Source organism: Oncorhynchus kisutch, linkage group LG23 (assembly GCF_002021735.2).
Source record: "Oncorhynchus kisutch isolate 150728-3 linkage group LG23, Okis_V2, whole genome shotgun sequence".
Classification (NCBI taxonomy): domain Eukaryota; kingdom Metazoa; phylum Chordata; class Actinopteri; order Salmoniformes; family Salmonidae; genus Oncorhynchus; species Oncorhynchus kisutch.
The window spans coordinates 23899530-23917548 of NC_034196.2; the positions used below are offsets into that span (position 1 = coordinate 23899530).

The 18019-nt window shown below is 44.8% G+C and overlaps 1 long non-coding RNA gene across 1 annotated transcript; it reads right to left on the bottom strand.

Moving 5' to 3' along the window:
• Positions 1–268: 268 nt before the first annotated feature.
• On the bottom strand, positions 269–2152 carry LOC116356569 (uncharacterized). Its single transcript, XR_004204967.1, has 2 exons — positions 1405–2152; positions 269–763 (listed from the first exon to the last, which is right to left on the bottom strand). It is a non-coding gene; the product is annotated as an uncharacterized LOC116356569 (long non-coding RNA).
• Positions 2153–18019: the final 15867 nt, after the last annotated feature.

Genomic DNA, 18019 nt, shown 5'->3' on the forward strand with positions numbered 1-18019 from the left:
AAAGAGGGAAGGGAAGAAAGGAAGGTAGTGAGAAGAAGAGAGTTGATAGGGGTAATAAAAGAGTGAGGTACAAGTACAACCGGAGGGAGGAAGGAAGGAGAACGAGAGGGAAGGAGAAGTGTAAGTACAGGAACTGTAACAAAATGCCACTCTAGTCATAGCTGCATATTCATCATCATTTAACTAACCACTTCCGTGGCTCTGCTCTGTGGCAGCATAAACACAACCCATCTCACAGAGATGTTCAACAATAACAAGGAAGGAGGAAGACAAAAATAAAACGATATTTTATTTTCCCCAGGACAGCAATGTACTGGAGGCAGCGAGCCAATCCCATGAAAGAGAGACAAGAGGGGGGTCAAAAGCTAGCAGAGCGGCACTAAAAACATACATATTAAACTACTCCAGCTGTGATGGCAACAGAGAAGTAAACAGATAACTAGCTACTGGCTCGCAGCTTCCCAGCTGGCAAAATAAAATACTTTTTACAAAGTTGTGAAAATGTTGCAGTGAGGTTGTGAAAACAGGATGGCACTTTTGTTGCCAAATAGCTTAGGTCTCAGAGGTCATTTGGTATTATGGTCTTGTTGTTGCCTACACCTTGATGCCTGTTGGACCTCCATGACCTCCACAGCACTCTGCTGCTCTATGTGCAGATAAGATCAGCAGCCTCACCATCTACCAGAGCAGGTTTTGCCAGCTCGATGCGGGACACGATCTCAGCCAGGTCAGTGAAGGAGGCGTTGGGACAGGTCACAGGTCCCTGCAGGACACATGGGACAGACAGTGCACAGGTATATTTTAATAGGGGCTTCATACAGAAATCATTCAGAACAATCGCATTAAAATACACAATTTTACAATGTCTAGTCATATACAGGTATGGAGCACTCCATTAAAAACAGTATCATCAAAACTCTGTAAATGTCTGCCATTCCATCTCTAATAGTGAGTAAGGCTTTTCTCAATTTTAATACTCCCTCCCTGATCCTCTCCCTCACTCCCTCACTCCCTGATGCTCTCCCTCACTCCCTGATGCTCTTCCTCACTCACTCCCTGATCCTCTCCCTCACTCCCTGATACTCCCTCCCTGATCCTCTCCCTCACTCCCTCACTCCCTGATGCTCTTCCTCACTCACTCCCTGATCCTCTCCCTCACTCCCTGATACTCCCTCCCTGATCCTCTCCCTCACTCCCTCACTCCCTGAAGCTCTTCCTCACTCACTCCCTGATCCTCTCCCTCACTCCCTGATCCACTCCCTCACTCCCTGATGCTCTTCCTCACTCACTCCCTGATCCTCTCCCTCACTCCCTGATACTCCCTCCCTGATCCTCCCCTCACTCCCTGATACTCTCTCCCTCCCTGATACTCCCTCCCTCCCTCCCTGATACTCCCTCCCTCACATTGTTGTTGCTGTGTGTGTTACGAGACTCCTCCTGGTGGTGGTCCTACAGCATGATCTCCACCACTCCACTGTGAATCCACACATCGAACACAGTGTTGCCATGCTGGTAACCCACCTCCTGCACACACACATCATTCTCACACACAAACAAAGGCTGAATCTAATGTAGCTAATCTCCGGCAATCCTTTAAATCCTTTTCACACTTTTGACTAAGGAGGAGGAAAGATAGATGAAGTGTGAAGAAGTGTGGTCTAGAGTAAGAGGGAGAGCAAGAGGAAGCAAAAAAGACACTGAATGACAGACCAACTCCCCATGTCGAAGACAAGGAGTGAGACTCACAAGGATCTTGTCGAACTTGCCAAACTCCAGTGTGCGGTAGCGGTTTGTGGGCGGTCTGATGTACTCGCAGTAGTCACTGCTCTTCACTGATGCACACAACACACGTAGGGCAGCCACATCTACAGGGGTCGAAGGTCAAATACCACCCTGACAGCTGAACTGTGCTCACACCTCCAGTGTCCTGTTGTTGCGTCCCAAATGACACCCTATTCCTTACAGTGCACTACGTTTGAAAAGAGCAAAAACAGTGCACTAAATAGGGAACAGGGTACAATTTGGGACACATCCTAAGTAATCCTATACATTTCAAGTAATTATTTAAAAAATGGCTTGTATATTCGTAGTAACCAACTTTCACTCCGATATGAACCCAAATATCAAGTCATAGAAATTAATTGCAAATTATCACAAGCCATTAAAGGTGTATTAATAAAATATATTTAGGTTTACACAGCACCTGTACAGCACTGTGAGAGAGGCTCACATTCACTTTCTCTGCCAGTTAGTCCCAAGACTAACTCCAGCTGTGCTGTGAAGGTGTCTCGTCCTCACCAATCTGCTTGCCCTTGAACACTGTAAATGCTGGAGTTGAAGTCAGCGCCAGAGAACGTAGAAGTGATGGGGTAGGTCAGGTCCATCACCTTTTTAAAATCTGATGTCATGTCCTGCAACATACCATCAAAAAGACTGCGAAAAAATCGATGAGAACCCTTATAATTCACCTTTAATTTGATCACTTTGTCCCATTGAAGTCACAAGACCATCCTGGCCAAAATGTAAACACTTGCCAATAGGCGACAGTTAAAGGTTGAGTGAAGATCAAATTCATATTTCTACATTTGTCTTTCCTGGATTCCTTGCATCCTCCCTCCTTGCCTCCTTTTCAAGGTATTTTGGACAAAATATCCAATCTCCCTCGCCTTTGACTTTTTCTTCCAATGCATTTTGAGAAGGAGGCGAGGACGGAGGACGCAACGAATTGAGGAAAGAAAAACTGAGAAAGAGACTAGATGAGGTGTTGTGGTTCTTCTCACCATGGCCCACTCTCATGCCCTCTTTCACATGCGGCTGTGGTCCTCTGTGTACAGCGCCCCCATCAGGGAGCCAATGGAAACGCCACCCACCAGGTCCACAGCGAGAGACACTCCCCCATCAAACTTAAAGGAATGTGGATTGACGTAATGTCTCGGCTTTCATCATGTTGGTGGTTCTGATGACTAACCAGTCTCTGCAGCGTTCCCTGTATCTGGCAGGTGTAAAAACAGATTGCAGTGCAGATGTTTTGAAATGGTTTCACACAACAGACTCATCTCCACTTATGTGCACTGTTAGTGATTGTAACTGCCAAGTTGGCATCTTGCTTTACATCACCACATATGTCAAAACTAGTACCACACCACTTCACAAGGGGAACAAGACACATAGTTCAAGGCATTTAACAAAACACAAGAGAGAGAGAGACAAGAGGAACCAACCTTGAAACATCTCCTGAACAAAACACAAGAGAGAGAGAGACAAGAGGAACCAACCTTGAAACATCTCCTGAACAAAACACAAAAACAGCACAAACAGAAGGAGCAGAGAGAGGAGAGACATGAGAACAAGATCAAATTAAAAGAGCGAGAAATTACATGTGGAAGCAGTCAGTGATTTGAGTGCATCATGGTATGACTTCACAGAAATGACTAGTGACTATATATAGTGCTTAGTGATGTCAGTGATGTAGAAGTCAGAGATCAGGTGTCATTGGGTCGTACCTGTCTCCTCCTCCCCCATATGAGGGCGATGGCATTTCCGGTCAGCACCCTGGGCAGACGTGAAAAGTCTGAATGGCTGTCAGCTGTCTTTTGGAACACAAGCGGGTACATCTCTATCTGCAGAGGAGAGACAGACAATCAGAAGAGCTTAACACACCACTTCTAGTGGTTGGACACTAGAAATAACAGTGGGGTTATTTGGCAATTCTAACTTGGTTATGGGTGGTGTCTGATTGTGCAGTTTTGGCAGATCAGATGTGTGTGTTTGCGTGCGTGCCTGTGTAGTAGACCCTGCATGGGCAGGAGAGGTGCAGGTGTCTGGAGATCCAGCTCCTCATGTTGAGCCTCTCCACAGTTCCCTGGGGTAGTGGGCCATCCTCACTGTCTAACAACACCAGCTGCTTCTGGGCCCTCACCGCACTACCCTCCAGCATCTGCTCCAACTACAGGGTCAAAGAGAAAATGTCAACTAGAGAATAAAAGGTCATCGAGAGGTCAGACAAAGGGAAGTAGGGCACAGTTTGTCTAAAACTATACAAACAGACGTATAATGCATACAACAGCCTGTATGCCCATTTCTGTATATGAGAATAACATTCAACAGGCATAGTAGGCACATAATACAGTGCACTCGGAAAGTATTCAGACCTCTTCCCTTTTTTCACATTTTGTTACATTACAGCCTTATCCTAAAATAGATGAAATACATTACAGCCTTATTCTAAAATAGATACAATATATTACAGCCTTATTCTAAAATAGATGAAATACATTACAGCCTTATTCTAAAATAGATGAAATACATTACAGCCTTATTCTAAAATAGATACAATACATTACAGCCTTATTCTAAAATAGATGAAATACATTACAGCCTTATTCTAAAATAGATACAATACATTACAGCCTTATTCTAAAATAGATACAATACATTACAGCCTTATTCTAAAATAGATACAATACATTACAGCCTTATTCTAAAATAGATGAAATACATTACAGCCTTATTCTAAAATAGATACAATACATTACAGCCTTATTCTAAAATAGATGAAATACATTACAGCCTTATTCTAAAATAGATACAATACATTACAGCCTTATTCTAAAATAGATGAAATACATTACAGCCTTATTCTAAAATAGATGAAATACATTACAGCCTTATTCTAAAATAGATACAATACATTACAGCCTTATCCTAAAATAGATACAATACATTACAGCCTTATTCTAAAATAGATGAAATACATTACAGCCTTATTCTAAAATAGATACAATATATTTTCCCCCTCAATCTACACACAATATCACATAATGACAATGCAAAAACAAGTTTAGACATTTAGCAAATATATAAAATTTAAATATATATTTAAAAAAAATATATGCAAAATTTACGTAAGAATTCAGACCCATTGCTATGAGAATCGAAATTGAGCTCAGGTGCATCCTGTTTCCATTGATCATCTTTGAGAGTCCACCTTTGGTAAATTCAATTAATTGGACAAGATTTGGAAAGGCACACACCTGTCTATATAAGGTCCCACAGTTGACAGTGCATGTCAGAGAAAAAACCATGCCATGAGGTCGAAGGAATTGTCTGTAGAGCTCCGAGACAGGATTATGTCGAGGCACAGATCTGGGAAAGGGTACCAAAAAATGACCTATGCATTGAACGTCCCCAACAACACAGTTGCCTCCATCATTCTTAAATGGATGAAGTTTGGAACCACCAAGATTCTTCCTAGAGCTGGCCGCCCAGCCAAACTGAGCAATCGGGGAAGAAGGGTCTTGGTCAGGGAGGTGACCAAGAACCCGATGGTCACTCTGACGGTTCTCCAGAGTTCCTTTGTGGAGATTGGAGAAACTTACAGAAGGACAATCATCTCTGCAGCACTCCACCAATCAGGACTTTATGGTAGAGTGGCCAGACAGAAGCCACTCCTCAGTAAAAGGCACATGACAACCCGCTTGGAGGTCGCCAAAAGTCATCGAAAGAACTCTGACCATAAGTAACAAGATTCTCTGGTCTGATGAAACCAAGATTGAACTATTTAGCGTAAATGCCAAGCGTCACGACTGGAGGAAACATGGCACCACCCTTACGGTGAAGCATGGTGGTGGCAGCATCATGTTGTGGTGATGTTTTTCAGAGGCAGGGACTGGGAAACTAGTCAGGATAGAGGGAAAGATGAACAGAGCAAAGTACACAGAGAGCCTTGGTGAAAACCTGCTCCTGAGTGCTTAGAACCTCTGTGTCTAAGGTTTACCTTCCAACAGGACAACAACCATAAGCACACATCCAAGACAACGCAGGAGTGGCTTTGGGACAAATCAAATTCAAATTTTATTTGTCACATACACATGGTTAGCAGCTGTTAATGCGAGTGTAGCGAAATGCTTGTGCTTCTGGTTCCGACAAGTAATAACCAACGAGTAATCTAACCTAACAATTCCACAACTACTACCTTATACACACAAGTGTAAAGGGATAAACAAAATGTACATAGAAATATATGAATGAGTGATGGTACAGAACAGCATAGGCAAGATGCAGTAGATGGTATAGAGTACAGTATATACATATGAGATGAGTAATGTAGGGTATATAAACATAAAGTGGCATAGTTTAAAGTGGCTAGTGAAACATTTTTACATCAATTCCCATCCATTTCCATTATTAAAGTGGCTGGAGTTGAGTCAGTATGTTGGCAGCAGCCACTCAATGTTAGTGGTGGCTGTTTAACAGTCTGCTGGCCTTGAGATAGAAGCTGTTTTTCAGTCTCTCGGTCCCTGCTTTGATGCACCTGTACTGACCTCGCCTTCTGGATGATAGCGGGGTGAACAGGCAGTGGCTCGGGTGGTTGTTGTCCTTGATGATCTTTATGGCCTTCCTGTGACATCGGGTGGTGTAGGTGTCCTGGAGGGCAGGTAGTTTGCCTCCGGTGATGTGTTGTACAGACCTCACTACCCTCTGGAGAGCCTTACGGTTGTGGGCGGAGCAGTTGCCGTACCAGGTGGTGATACAGCCCGACTGGATGCTCTCGATTGTGCATCTGTAGAAGTTTGTGAGTGCTTTTGGTGACAAGCCAAATTTCTTCAGCCTCCTGAGGTTGAAGAGGCGCTGCTGCGGGTGCTCCCTCTGCTGTTTCCTGAAGTCCACAATCATCTCCTTTGTTTTGTTGACATTGAGTGTGAGGTTATTTTCCTGACACCACACTCCGAGGGCCCTCACCTCCGCCCTGTAGGCTGTCTCGTCGTTGTTGGTAATCAAGCCTACCACTGTAGTGTCGTCCGCAAACTTGATGATTGAGTTGGAGGCGTGCATGGCCACGCAGTCGTGGGTGAACAGGGAGTACAGGAGAGGGATCAGAACGCACCCTTGTGGGGCCCCAGTGTTGAGGATCAGTGGGGTGGAGATGTTGTTACCACCTGGGGGCGGCCCGTCAGGAAGTCCAGTACCCAGTTGCGCAGGGTGGGGTCGAGACCCAAGGTCTCGAGATTGATGACGAGTTTGGAGGGTACTATGGTGTTAAATGCTGAGCTGTTGTCGATGAACAGCATTCTCACATAGGTACTCCTCTTGTCCAGGGTTAGGGCAGTGTGCAGTGTGGTTGCGTCGTCTGTGGACCTGTTGGGGCGGTAAGCAAATTGGAGTGGGTCTAGGGTGTCAGGTAGGGTGGAGGTGATATGGTCCTTGACTAGTCTCTCAAAGCACTTCATGATGACGGAAGTGAGTGCTACGAGTAATGAGTAATGTTTTACTCACGTAGGCTGCAGTGAAGGAGAGTCCGCAGGTTTTGGTAGCAGGCCATGTCAGTGGCACTGTATTGTCCTTAAAGCGGGCAAAAAAGTTATTTAGTCTGTCTGGGAGCAAGACATCCTGGTCCGGGACGGGGCTGGTTTTCTTTTTGTAATCCGTGATTGACTGTAGACCCTGCCGCATACCTGTTGTGTCTGAGCCGTTGAATTGCGACTCTACTTTGTCTCTATACTGACGCTTAGCTTGTTTGATTGCCTTGCGGAGGGAATAGCTACACTGATTGTATTCGGTCATGTTTCCGGTCACCTTGTCCTGGTTAAAAGCAGTGGTTCGCGCTTTCAGTTTCGCACGAATGCTGCCATCAATCCACGGTTTCTGGTTTGGGAATGTGGGTATAACATAGTCAATGCACTTTCTAATGAACTCGCTCACCGAATCAGGGTATTCGTCTATGTTGTTGTTGGACGCAATGCGGAACATATCCCAATACACATGATCGAAGCAGTCTTGAAGCGTGGAATCAGATTGGTCGAACCAGCGTTGAACAGACCTGAGCGCGGGAGCTTCTTGTTTTAGTCTGTCTGTAGGCTGGAAGCAACAAAATGGAGTTGTGGTCAGCTTTTCCGGAAGGAGGGCGGAGGAGGGCCTTATATGCGTCACGGAAGTTAGAATAACAATGATCCAGGGTTTTACCAGCCCTGGTTGCGCAATAGAATTTAGGGAGTCACAGTCTCTAAATGTCCTTGAGTGGCCCAGCCAGAGCCCGGATTTGAACACGATCGAAAATCTCTGCAGATACCTGAAAATAGCTGTGCAGCAACTCTCCCCATCCAACCTGACAGAGCTTGAGAGGATCTGCAGAGAAGAATGGGAGAAACTCCTCAAATACAGGTGTACCAAGCATGTGGTGTCATACCCAAGAACACTCAAGGCTGTAATCACTGCCAACGGTGCTTCAACAAAGTACTGAGCAAAGGGTCTGAACGCTTATGTAAATCTGATATAAACCTGTTTTTGCTTTGTCATTATGGGTTATTGTGTGTAGATTGAGAGGGAAAAAACCTATTTAATCAATTTTAGAATATGGCTGTAACCTAACAAAATGTGGAAAAATTCAAGGGGTCTGAATACTTTCCGAATGTACTGTTTATAGGCACACTTTATGCAGAAAAACAACCTTTTGAACCACAGTAAAAGCTACAGTAGCAGTTAGGCAGAGAAGAGACTATTACACAATAATATCGAGCCACTTGAGTCTGTCTCTGTGTGGTTGGTATTTTTCTCCATCTCAGTCGATATCATATCATATCAGGGATAAGTGGTCAGTGAGGTCGACCCACACTGTATGATCGGTTCTTTAAGGTTCTTTAGCACAAGGTCTCAATCTGTGTCTCAAATTACACCCTATTCCCTACATAGTGAACTACTTTTGACCAGTGCCTTTAGGGTTCTGGTGAAAAGTAGTACACTATGTGGGAAATAGGGTGCCATTTGGGATGGAAACCCAGTGTTTGAGCTGATGAGGGAGGGTGAAGAAATACAATCAACCAGAAGCTATGACTCATTCTGCTGCTTGAGCAAATATTGATCGACCTCTCTCTTCGCCAATTATTTATCATCCACCTGACCGATTTAGACCCCTTTTCCCTTCCCCCCACAACACACTCTACCTTTTCATTCTCTCCCTTTCACCACCCCCACTTCTCTGAGGTTGAGGAACATACCATGCATTGTAGCTTTGGCCATTGAGCCTGTTGAAACCCACATCAAACACATGATTAAAGAACCTAATGATCTGCACTAAACTTAATCCCATATCAGGGGCTTTCTCTGCCAAGCTCCATGCTAACCTCTCCCCAAGCACCATGCTAGCACGCTAAGCTAGCTAACCTCTCCCCAAGCACCATGTTAATACGCTAAGCTAGCTAACCTCTCCCCAAGCACCATGCTAATACGCTAAGCTAGCTAACCTCTTCTAAAGCCAATGCTAGTTTTGCAATGAAAACTATTGTTTCTATTGGACAAATTCAGGTAGGTTATTTCCTGTTTTGTTTGTTTGTCTGTCTCTTGCTCACTGTCTGCCATTATGTCCGTCTCTGTCAGTCTGTCAGACAGACAAACATAACGACACAGAGAGCTTCCTACCTGAATTTGTCCAATAGAAACGCTTGTTTTAATTGCAAAGCGATTTCTGTTACTGAACGTTTTGCAACTCTTTGCTACGTTGTGCACTAATGACTACTTATGACTCCACCAAGGGCCAGGGTTTGATAACAACATAGGCTGGACTTCTAGGCCAGGGTGTCCCAAACTCGGTCCTGGGGCCCCACCTGGGTGTACATTTAATGTTTTGCCCTAGCACTACACAACTGATTCAAATGATCAAAGCTTGATGAGGAGTTGGTTATTTGAATTAGCTGTGTAGTGCTAGAGTAAAAATCTATGGAAAGGCAATACTGCTGAACTGCACTGTCCAGACAGCCTTGAAGTGACATGATGAGGAAAGGAGAATTGTGTATGTGTGTGTGCCCATGCAAGGTGTGTGCAAGGTGTGTGTGTACGTGTATTTGGAAAGTATTCAGACCTCTTCAGACTTTTCCCACATTTTGTTACATTACAGCCTTATTCTGAAATTAATTATACTGTTTTTTTCCTAATCAATCTACACACAATAGCCCAAAATGACAAAGCAAAAACAGGTTTAGAAATGTGTGTATATTTATAAAGATTTTAAAACTGAAAGATTACATTTACATAAGTATTCAGAACCTTGTTCAAACATCTTTGACAGTGATTACAGCCTTGAGTCTGCTTGGGAATTACGCTACAAGCTTGGCAGACTGGTATTTGTGGTGTTTCTCCCATTCTTCTCTGCAGATCCTCTCAAGCTCTATCAGGTGGAATGGGGAGAGTCGCTGCACAGCTATTTTCAGGATTCTCCAGAGATGTTCGATCGTGTTCAAGCCCGGGCTCTGGCTGGGCCACTCAAGGTCATTTAGAGACTTGTCCCGAAGCCACTCACTTGTCTTGGCTGTGTGCTTAGGGTCGTTGTCCTGTTGGATGGTGAACCTTCGCCCCAGTCTGAAGTCCTGAGTGCTCTGGAGCAGGTTTTCACCAAGGATCTCTATGTACTTTGGTCTGTTCATTTTTCTCTTGATCCTGACTAGTTTCCCAGTCCCTGCCGCTGAAAAACATCTCCACAGCATGCTGCTGCCAACACCATGCTTCACCGTAGGGATGGTGCCAGGACTCCTCCAGATGTGATGCTTGGTATTGAGGCAAAAGAGTTCAATCTTGGTTTCATCAGACCAAAGAATCTTGTTTCTCATGGTCTGAGGGACCTTTAGGTGACTTTTGACAAACTCCAAGTGGGCTGTCATGTGCCTTTTACTGAGGAGTGACTTCCATCTGACCACTCTACCCAAGTCCTGATTGGTGGAGTGCTGCAGAGATGGTTGTCCTTCTGGAAGGTTCTCCCATCTCCACAGAGGAACACTGGAGCTCTGTCAGAGTGACCATCGGGTTCTTGGTCACCTCCCTGACCAAGGCCCTTCTCCCCCGACTCAGTTTGACTTCTTCCATTTAGGAATGATGGAGGCAGAAATGTTTTGATACCCTTCCCCAGATCTGTGCCTCGACATAATCCTGTCTCGGAGCTCTATTCCTTCGACCATATGGCTTGGTTTAACTCTGACATTCACTGTCAACTGTGAGACATTATATAGACAGGTGTGTGCCTTTCCAAATCATGTCCATTCAATTGGATTTTCCACATGTGGACTCCAATCAAGTGGTTGAAACATCTCAAGGATGATCAATGGAAACAGGATGCAACTGAGCTCAATTTCTCCATCGGATGGGGCCACAGTGTCTCCTGACCCCTCCTGTCTCAGCATCCAGTATTTATGCTGCAGTAGTTTATGTGTCGGGGGGCTAGGGTCAGTCTGTTACAGTGCCTTGCGAAAGTATTCGGCCCCCTTGAACTTTGCGACCTTTTGCCACATTTCAGGCTTCAAACATAAAGATATAAAACTGTATTTTTTTGTGAAGAATCAACAACAAGTGGGACACAATCATGAAGTGGAACGACATTTATTGGATATTTCAAACTTTTTTAACAAATAAAAAAACTGAAAAATTGGGCGTGCAAAATTATTCAGCCCCCTTAAGTTAATACTTTGTAGCTCCACCTTTTGCTGCGATTACAGCTGTAAGCTGCTTGGGGTATGTCTCTATCAGTTTTTCACATCGAGAGACTGAATTTTTTTCCCATTCCTCCTTGAAAAACAGCTCGAGCTCAGTGAGGTTGGATGGAGAGCATTTGTGAACAGCAGTTTTCAGTTCTTTCCACAGATTCTCGATTGGATTCAGGTCTGGACTTTGACTTGGCCATTCTAACACCTGGATATGTTTATTTTTGAACCATTCCATTGTAGATTTTGCTTTATGTTTTGGATCATTGTCTTGTTGGAAGACAAATCTTCGTCCCAGTCTCAGGTCTTTTGCAGACTCCATCAGGTTTTCTTCCAGAATGGTCCTGTATTTGGCTCCATCCATCTTCCCATCAATTTTAACCATCTTCCCTGTCCCTGCTGAAGAAAAGCAGGCCCAAACCATGATGCTGCCACCACCATGTTTGACAGTGGGGATGGTGTGTTCAGGGTGATGAGCTGTGTTGCTTTTACGCCAAACATAACGTTTTGCATTGTTGCCAAAAAGTTCAATTTTGGTTTCATCTGACCAGAGCACCTTCTTCCACATGTTTGGTGTGTCTCCCAGGTGGCTTGTGGCAAACTTTAAACAACACTTTTTATGGATATCTTTAAGAAATGGCTTTCTTCTTGCCACTCTTCCATAAAGGCCAGATTTGTGCAATATACGACTGATTGTTGTCCTATGGACAGAGTCTCCCACCTCAGCTGTAGATCTCTGCAGTTCATCCAGAGTGATCATGGGCCTCTTGGCTGCATCTCTGATCAGTCTTCTCCTTGTATGAGCTGAAAGTTTAGAGGGACGGCCAGGTCTTGGTAGATTTGCAGTGGTCTGATATTCCTTCCATTTCAATATTATCGCTTGCACAGTGCTCCTTGGGATGTTTAAAGCTTGGGAAATCTTTTTGTATCCAAATCCGGCTTTAAACTTCTTCACAACAGTATCTCGGACCTGCCTGGTGTGTTCCTTGTTCTTCATGATGCTCTCTGCGCTTTTAACGGACCTCTGAGACTATCACAGTGCAGGTGCATTTATACGGAGACTTGATTACACACAGGTGGATTGTATTTATCATCATTAGTCATTTAGGTCAACATTGGATCATTCAGAGATCCTCACTGAACTTCTGGAGAGAGTTTGCTGCACTGAAAGTAAAGGGGGCTGAATAATTTTGCACGCCCAATTTTTCAGTTTTTGATTTGTTAAAAAAGTTTGAAATATCCAATAAATGTTGTTCCACTTCATGATTGTGTCCCACTTGTTGTTGATTCTTCACAAAAAAATACAGTTTTATATCTTTATGTTTGAAGCCTGAAATGTGGCAAAAGGTCGCAAAGTTCAAGGGGGCCGAATACTTTCGCAAGGCACTGTATATCTGGAGTACTTCTCCTGTCTTATCCGGTGTTCTGTGTGAATTTAAGTATGCTCTGTCTAATTCTATCTTTCTCTCTCTCGGGGGACCTGAGCCCTAGGACCATGTCTCAGGACTACCTGACATGATGACTCCTTGCTGTCCCCAGTCCACCTGGCCGTGCTGCTGCTCCAGTTTCAACTGTTCTGCCTGTGATTATTATTATATGACCATGCTGGTCATTTATGAACATTTGAACATCTTGGCCATGTTCTGTTATAATCTCCACCCGGCACAGCCAGAAGAGGACTGGCCACCCCACATAGCCTGGTTCCTCTCTAGGTTTCTTTCTAGGTTTTGGCCTTTCTAGGGAGTTTTTCCTAGCCACCGTGCTTCTACACCTGCATTGCTTGCTGTTTGGGGTTTTAGGCTGGGTTTTCCTTACAGCACTTTGAGATATCAGCTGATGTACGAAGTGCTATATAAATACATTTGATTTTATTAGAATTTCGAGGATCATAGCAAAGGGTCTGAATACAAAAATTTGCTAAAATGTCTAAAAACCCGTTTTCACTTTATCATTATGGGGTGTTCTTTGTAGATTGATGAGGATAAATTTGATTTAATCCATTTTAGGCTGTAACGTAACAAAATGTGGAAAAAGTCAATTGCACTGTACACTCTTCCTCCCTTCCTCACACACTCTCTGTCTCCCTCTCTCTCATAATCACACACCACTCTCTCCCACAAACATACATACACTGCTCCCAACGTTTCAAAAGTTAGGCATCAAACAAAATTTAAGGAGCACCAGAAATAAATAGATGTATATAGTTTAGGTTTACTTTAGGCCTATATGAATCCTGCGTTTGATGAACATCTCAATAAAATTTGCCTCGATTTACCGTCAAGTTAGCAGGTTGTTAGCTAGCTATGAAACATGATTGAACACGTTTTTTGGTTATCAAAACAAGAATTAGCCACCCAGGATTAGTTTAAAATGGCCCTCGACATTGTTTGTGAAATTACATAAAATGTGCGGGAATCCCGATAGAATGAAAAAAAAAAGTAGCTCCGGTAATATGGGTCATATGTTTTTAACCATTTAGGCTAGAAACAATACATTTTCTTTGCTGGAAAGCTGCAAGCATGGCTGTCGCGAAGTGGTGCTCCCTTTTCCCTCTCTCGCACTCAGAGGCTGCATGACAGTGAACTGGCAAAGTCTACACAGGCTGGTCTGTGCTCTTGGTTATAACAGGCGATGAAATGATACAATGTATCAACTTTGCTCGTGCTGCTCCAATGTAACAAATGTACAAATCTAACAACAGAAAACTCATCAGGGTCTGCATCCCCACTCACCATCACAGCTAAATTATATTTTAAACTAATGGATGAAAAGATGTGCATGAAGAGTGGACAGAGAGAACCTGGGTGAGTGACGGCTGGAACAGGATGTGGAGAGAACCAGGTGAGTGACAGCTGGAACAGGATGTGGAGAGAACCAGGTGAGTGAGCGCCGTAGGGGATGCGGAGAGAACCAGGTGAGTGAGGGCCGGTAGGGGATGCGGAGAGAACCAGGTGAGTGAGGGCCGGTAGGGGATGCGGAGAGAACCAGGTGAGTGAGGGCCAGTAGGGGATGCGGAGAGAACCAGGTGAGTGAGGGCCGGTAGGGGATGCGGAGAGAACCAGGTGAGTGAGGGCCGGTAGGGGATGCGGAGAGAACCAGGTGAGTGAGGGCTGGTAGTAGATGTGGCTGGCTGATTACAGCTGCCACATATAAAATGTGCGAAGTGCATGAAAGTGAAGTTAATATTATTGGATCTGCTTAAATTTAACAGAACTTTTAAACAAAACTGACTTTATAAACATTTTATAACAGGCGCCAGAAGATTCATACGGTGTTCTAAAATGTTGCTATCATGACGTTTGGCACCGTGATATTACCGTGGTCCCGATATACCGTGCAACACTAATTCGATTACCATATATACTACGTACATATTACTGTATATTATACGCCTATATGGTACTCCCTGTCCGAAACTGCTCACCTGCAGCTTGATGATGCCCAGCAGGTCTGGACGATGGCGCTGACCTTGCTGGGGTGGACGTTGTCAGAGCATCCCTCACTGTCTGTGTAGTGGAACACCGCCAAGGGTGTGTGCTGCATGGTCACACTCTTCTTCAGGATGGACTGGAGGACAGATGGGAGGACAGAGAGGGAAGGGGGGTGATTCAGACATTAGTGAGGCAGATGCAGGGCCAGAGGCAAAGGTATTGGTGACCCAAATGGCACCCTATTCCCTATATGGCATGTAGGGTATAGGGGGGTTTGGAGACAGCGTCCTCCTGAAAGTGGGGTCTGCGTGGGATCCTGACCAGACTCCCCTCTCATACAACCCTGTGTGAGGCGAGTCAGATGGAGCGGAGAAAAAGTCTTGTCCAAAATGACAGCCAATTCCCTATATAGTGCACTACTTTTGACAACAGCCCTATGGCCAAATGTAGTGCACTATAAAGGGGATAGGGTGCCATTTGGGATGAGACTATATTTCCACTCCATCTGATGTCCAGAATACTGAGTAGGCTATGAACACTGTCCCCAGGGAGCACGTCCTTTCACAACCGGCTCTGTACCATCCTGTACCGCACACAGAAAGCTAAATTCCCCTATGTGCACGGAATGACTCATAAAAATGTCAGTGGATGCTGGTGTTAGAGGGTTAAGGCTAGCTCTGAGCCTGTGTACACTGGGTTTATTTGTGTATTCCCAGCAGGTATTCTAGCATGGTCTTCTGTCTTCGTGGATGCAGTGTTACAGACGTCCGTCCTGGACCACGTAGATTCTATTGTAATCATCTCCCAGCCAGAACAGCCCCTCCCCTTCATGTAGCTCCACAAGACCATGTGACAACACAGCTCCAGGAACTTTTCAAAGTGGCCAAGCACCCTGAGAGCAGAGGGAGACAACATAGAGTTAGACAGAGAACACACACACTGCTACTGGTGTGTGAGAGTGGAGAGTGGAGTTCTGCACGTCAAACTCAGTCAGGTCAGCCTCCAGTAGGGATGGAGGGTGCTCCTTGGGCTGAAGGGTGGGAAGCTCCTTAAGGATACGCAGGATCCTAGAACATACACACACATTAGATGGCATAGACTAGTGCGCCCTTCTTAAATGTAATTTCCACTTGGTGTGATATCCTCTAAAGATGGTAGCCTGCCTGTGAGCTATACTCAGGACTTTGGGTCTCTTCCGAGGGCACTGCTTGGACACTCGAGGTAGAGGACAGAGGGGAGGACAGGGTCTGGACCTGTAAGTAAGGACCAAAAGCTGTATCCCTGCGTCTGCTTTTCCCAGTGGCTTAAAACTACTGAGAGGCATGATGTGGGAAATCGGGAACTTCTCGCAGTGAAGATGGCATTGGAGGTGTGGAGGCACTGGTTAGAGGGGGCGGAACATCCAATCATTGTGTGGACTGATCACAAGAACCTGGAATATCTCCGCACAACCAAGCATCTCAACTCCCGGCAAGCTCAATCGGCCCTGTTATTCACTTGTATCAACTTTACCATCTCCTACCGCGTGGGGTCCAAGAATGTTAAACCGATCCCCGGTCCTGAAATGGGCTCATTCCTCCAGACCTGCTACCCTGGCTCCAGTTGGACCCTGGCCTTTGTGCATCAACGTTTTTGGTGGCCCACCATGGTTCCTGACGTCTCCGCGTTCCCCGCCACCTGCACTGTTTGTGCTCAGAATAAGAATCTGCGGTAAGCTCCAGCTGGCCTCCTTCAACCACTTCCTGTCCCTCACCGCCCCTGGTCTCATATCTCTGGACTTTGTCACTGGTCTCCCTCCATCTGATGGCAACACCACTATCCTTACGGTGGTGGATAGGATTTCCAAAGCCGCCCATTTCATTCCCCTTCCCGAGTTACCCTCAGCCAAGGAGACTGCCCAGCTCATGGTGCAGCAGTCTTCCGGCTCCATGGACATCCAGTGGACATGGTCTATGACCGCGGTCCTCAAATCTCGTCCCGGTTCTGGAAGGCGTTCTGCACACTCATTGGGTGTTCACCCTCAGTCTAACCTAACGGCCAGTCGAAGAGAGCCAATCAGGACCAGGAGACGACTCTTCGTTGCCTCGTCTTCACCAACTCCACCATCTGGAGCCAGCAACTTGTGTGGGTGGAATTTGCCCACAACACCCTTCCCTGCTCGGCCGCTGGTCTCTTGCCTTTCGATTGTTCCATGGGATATCAGCCTCCGCTCTCGCTGAGCAATTGGAAGAGGTCAGCATACCCTCGGCCCAGATGTTCATCCGCCGCTGTCTCTGTACCTGGAAGAGTCTTCCCAGTTCTGACATTTTCTAATTGTCCTGACTCTGATCCTGCCTGCCGTCCTGTACCTGCCTGATTCTGACCTGATCCTGCCTGCCCCTTGTACTATAATAAACTCTGAGACTCGTACTATCCACCTCCTGTGTCTGCATCTGGGTCTTAGTCTGATAAAAGATCTCTTAGTAACCAGGAGTTAAATCTCTTTCCAATTTTCGCTACAATAGAAGAACAATTTAAGTTGGCCCTTTCTAACTTTCTATCTTTTCTAACTTTAATATGTGATCACAACTTTTACAGGGATATTACATATTGAGTTTTTCTTTTCAAAGCAAATAATTCACATTTCCTAATATTCAGTGATAAACCAGATACATGCGAGAAGGCATTAAAACACTCAATAGCTTTCCTGACTTCATTATGATCTTTCAAAAATGGTGGTGTCGTCAGCCAATTGTGAACATTTTATATCTATCTTGTATCTGAATACCCCTAAAACTATCCTTATTGATGTGAAGTGCCACAGCTTGTGTGACCAATGAAAATAATAAAGGAGAAATTGTGCATCCTGGTTTAATTTCGCGTCTAATATCGAATCTCTGAAGTTCCATGGGATAATTTAACAGAGCTGTTACTATTATTGTAAAGTGTCTTATTTACACTTTGAAAGTATTGACCAAATAATCAATCTCAGAAAATAATGTTCAACTGTATCAAAAGCCTTGTAAAAGTCTACAAATAAAATAAAGCTATCTTCCATGATGTGCTCATTGTTGTCTATCAAGTTCAATACTAGTCGAATGTTATTACATATATGTCTGACCTGCATAAAACCAGACTAAGTATCAT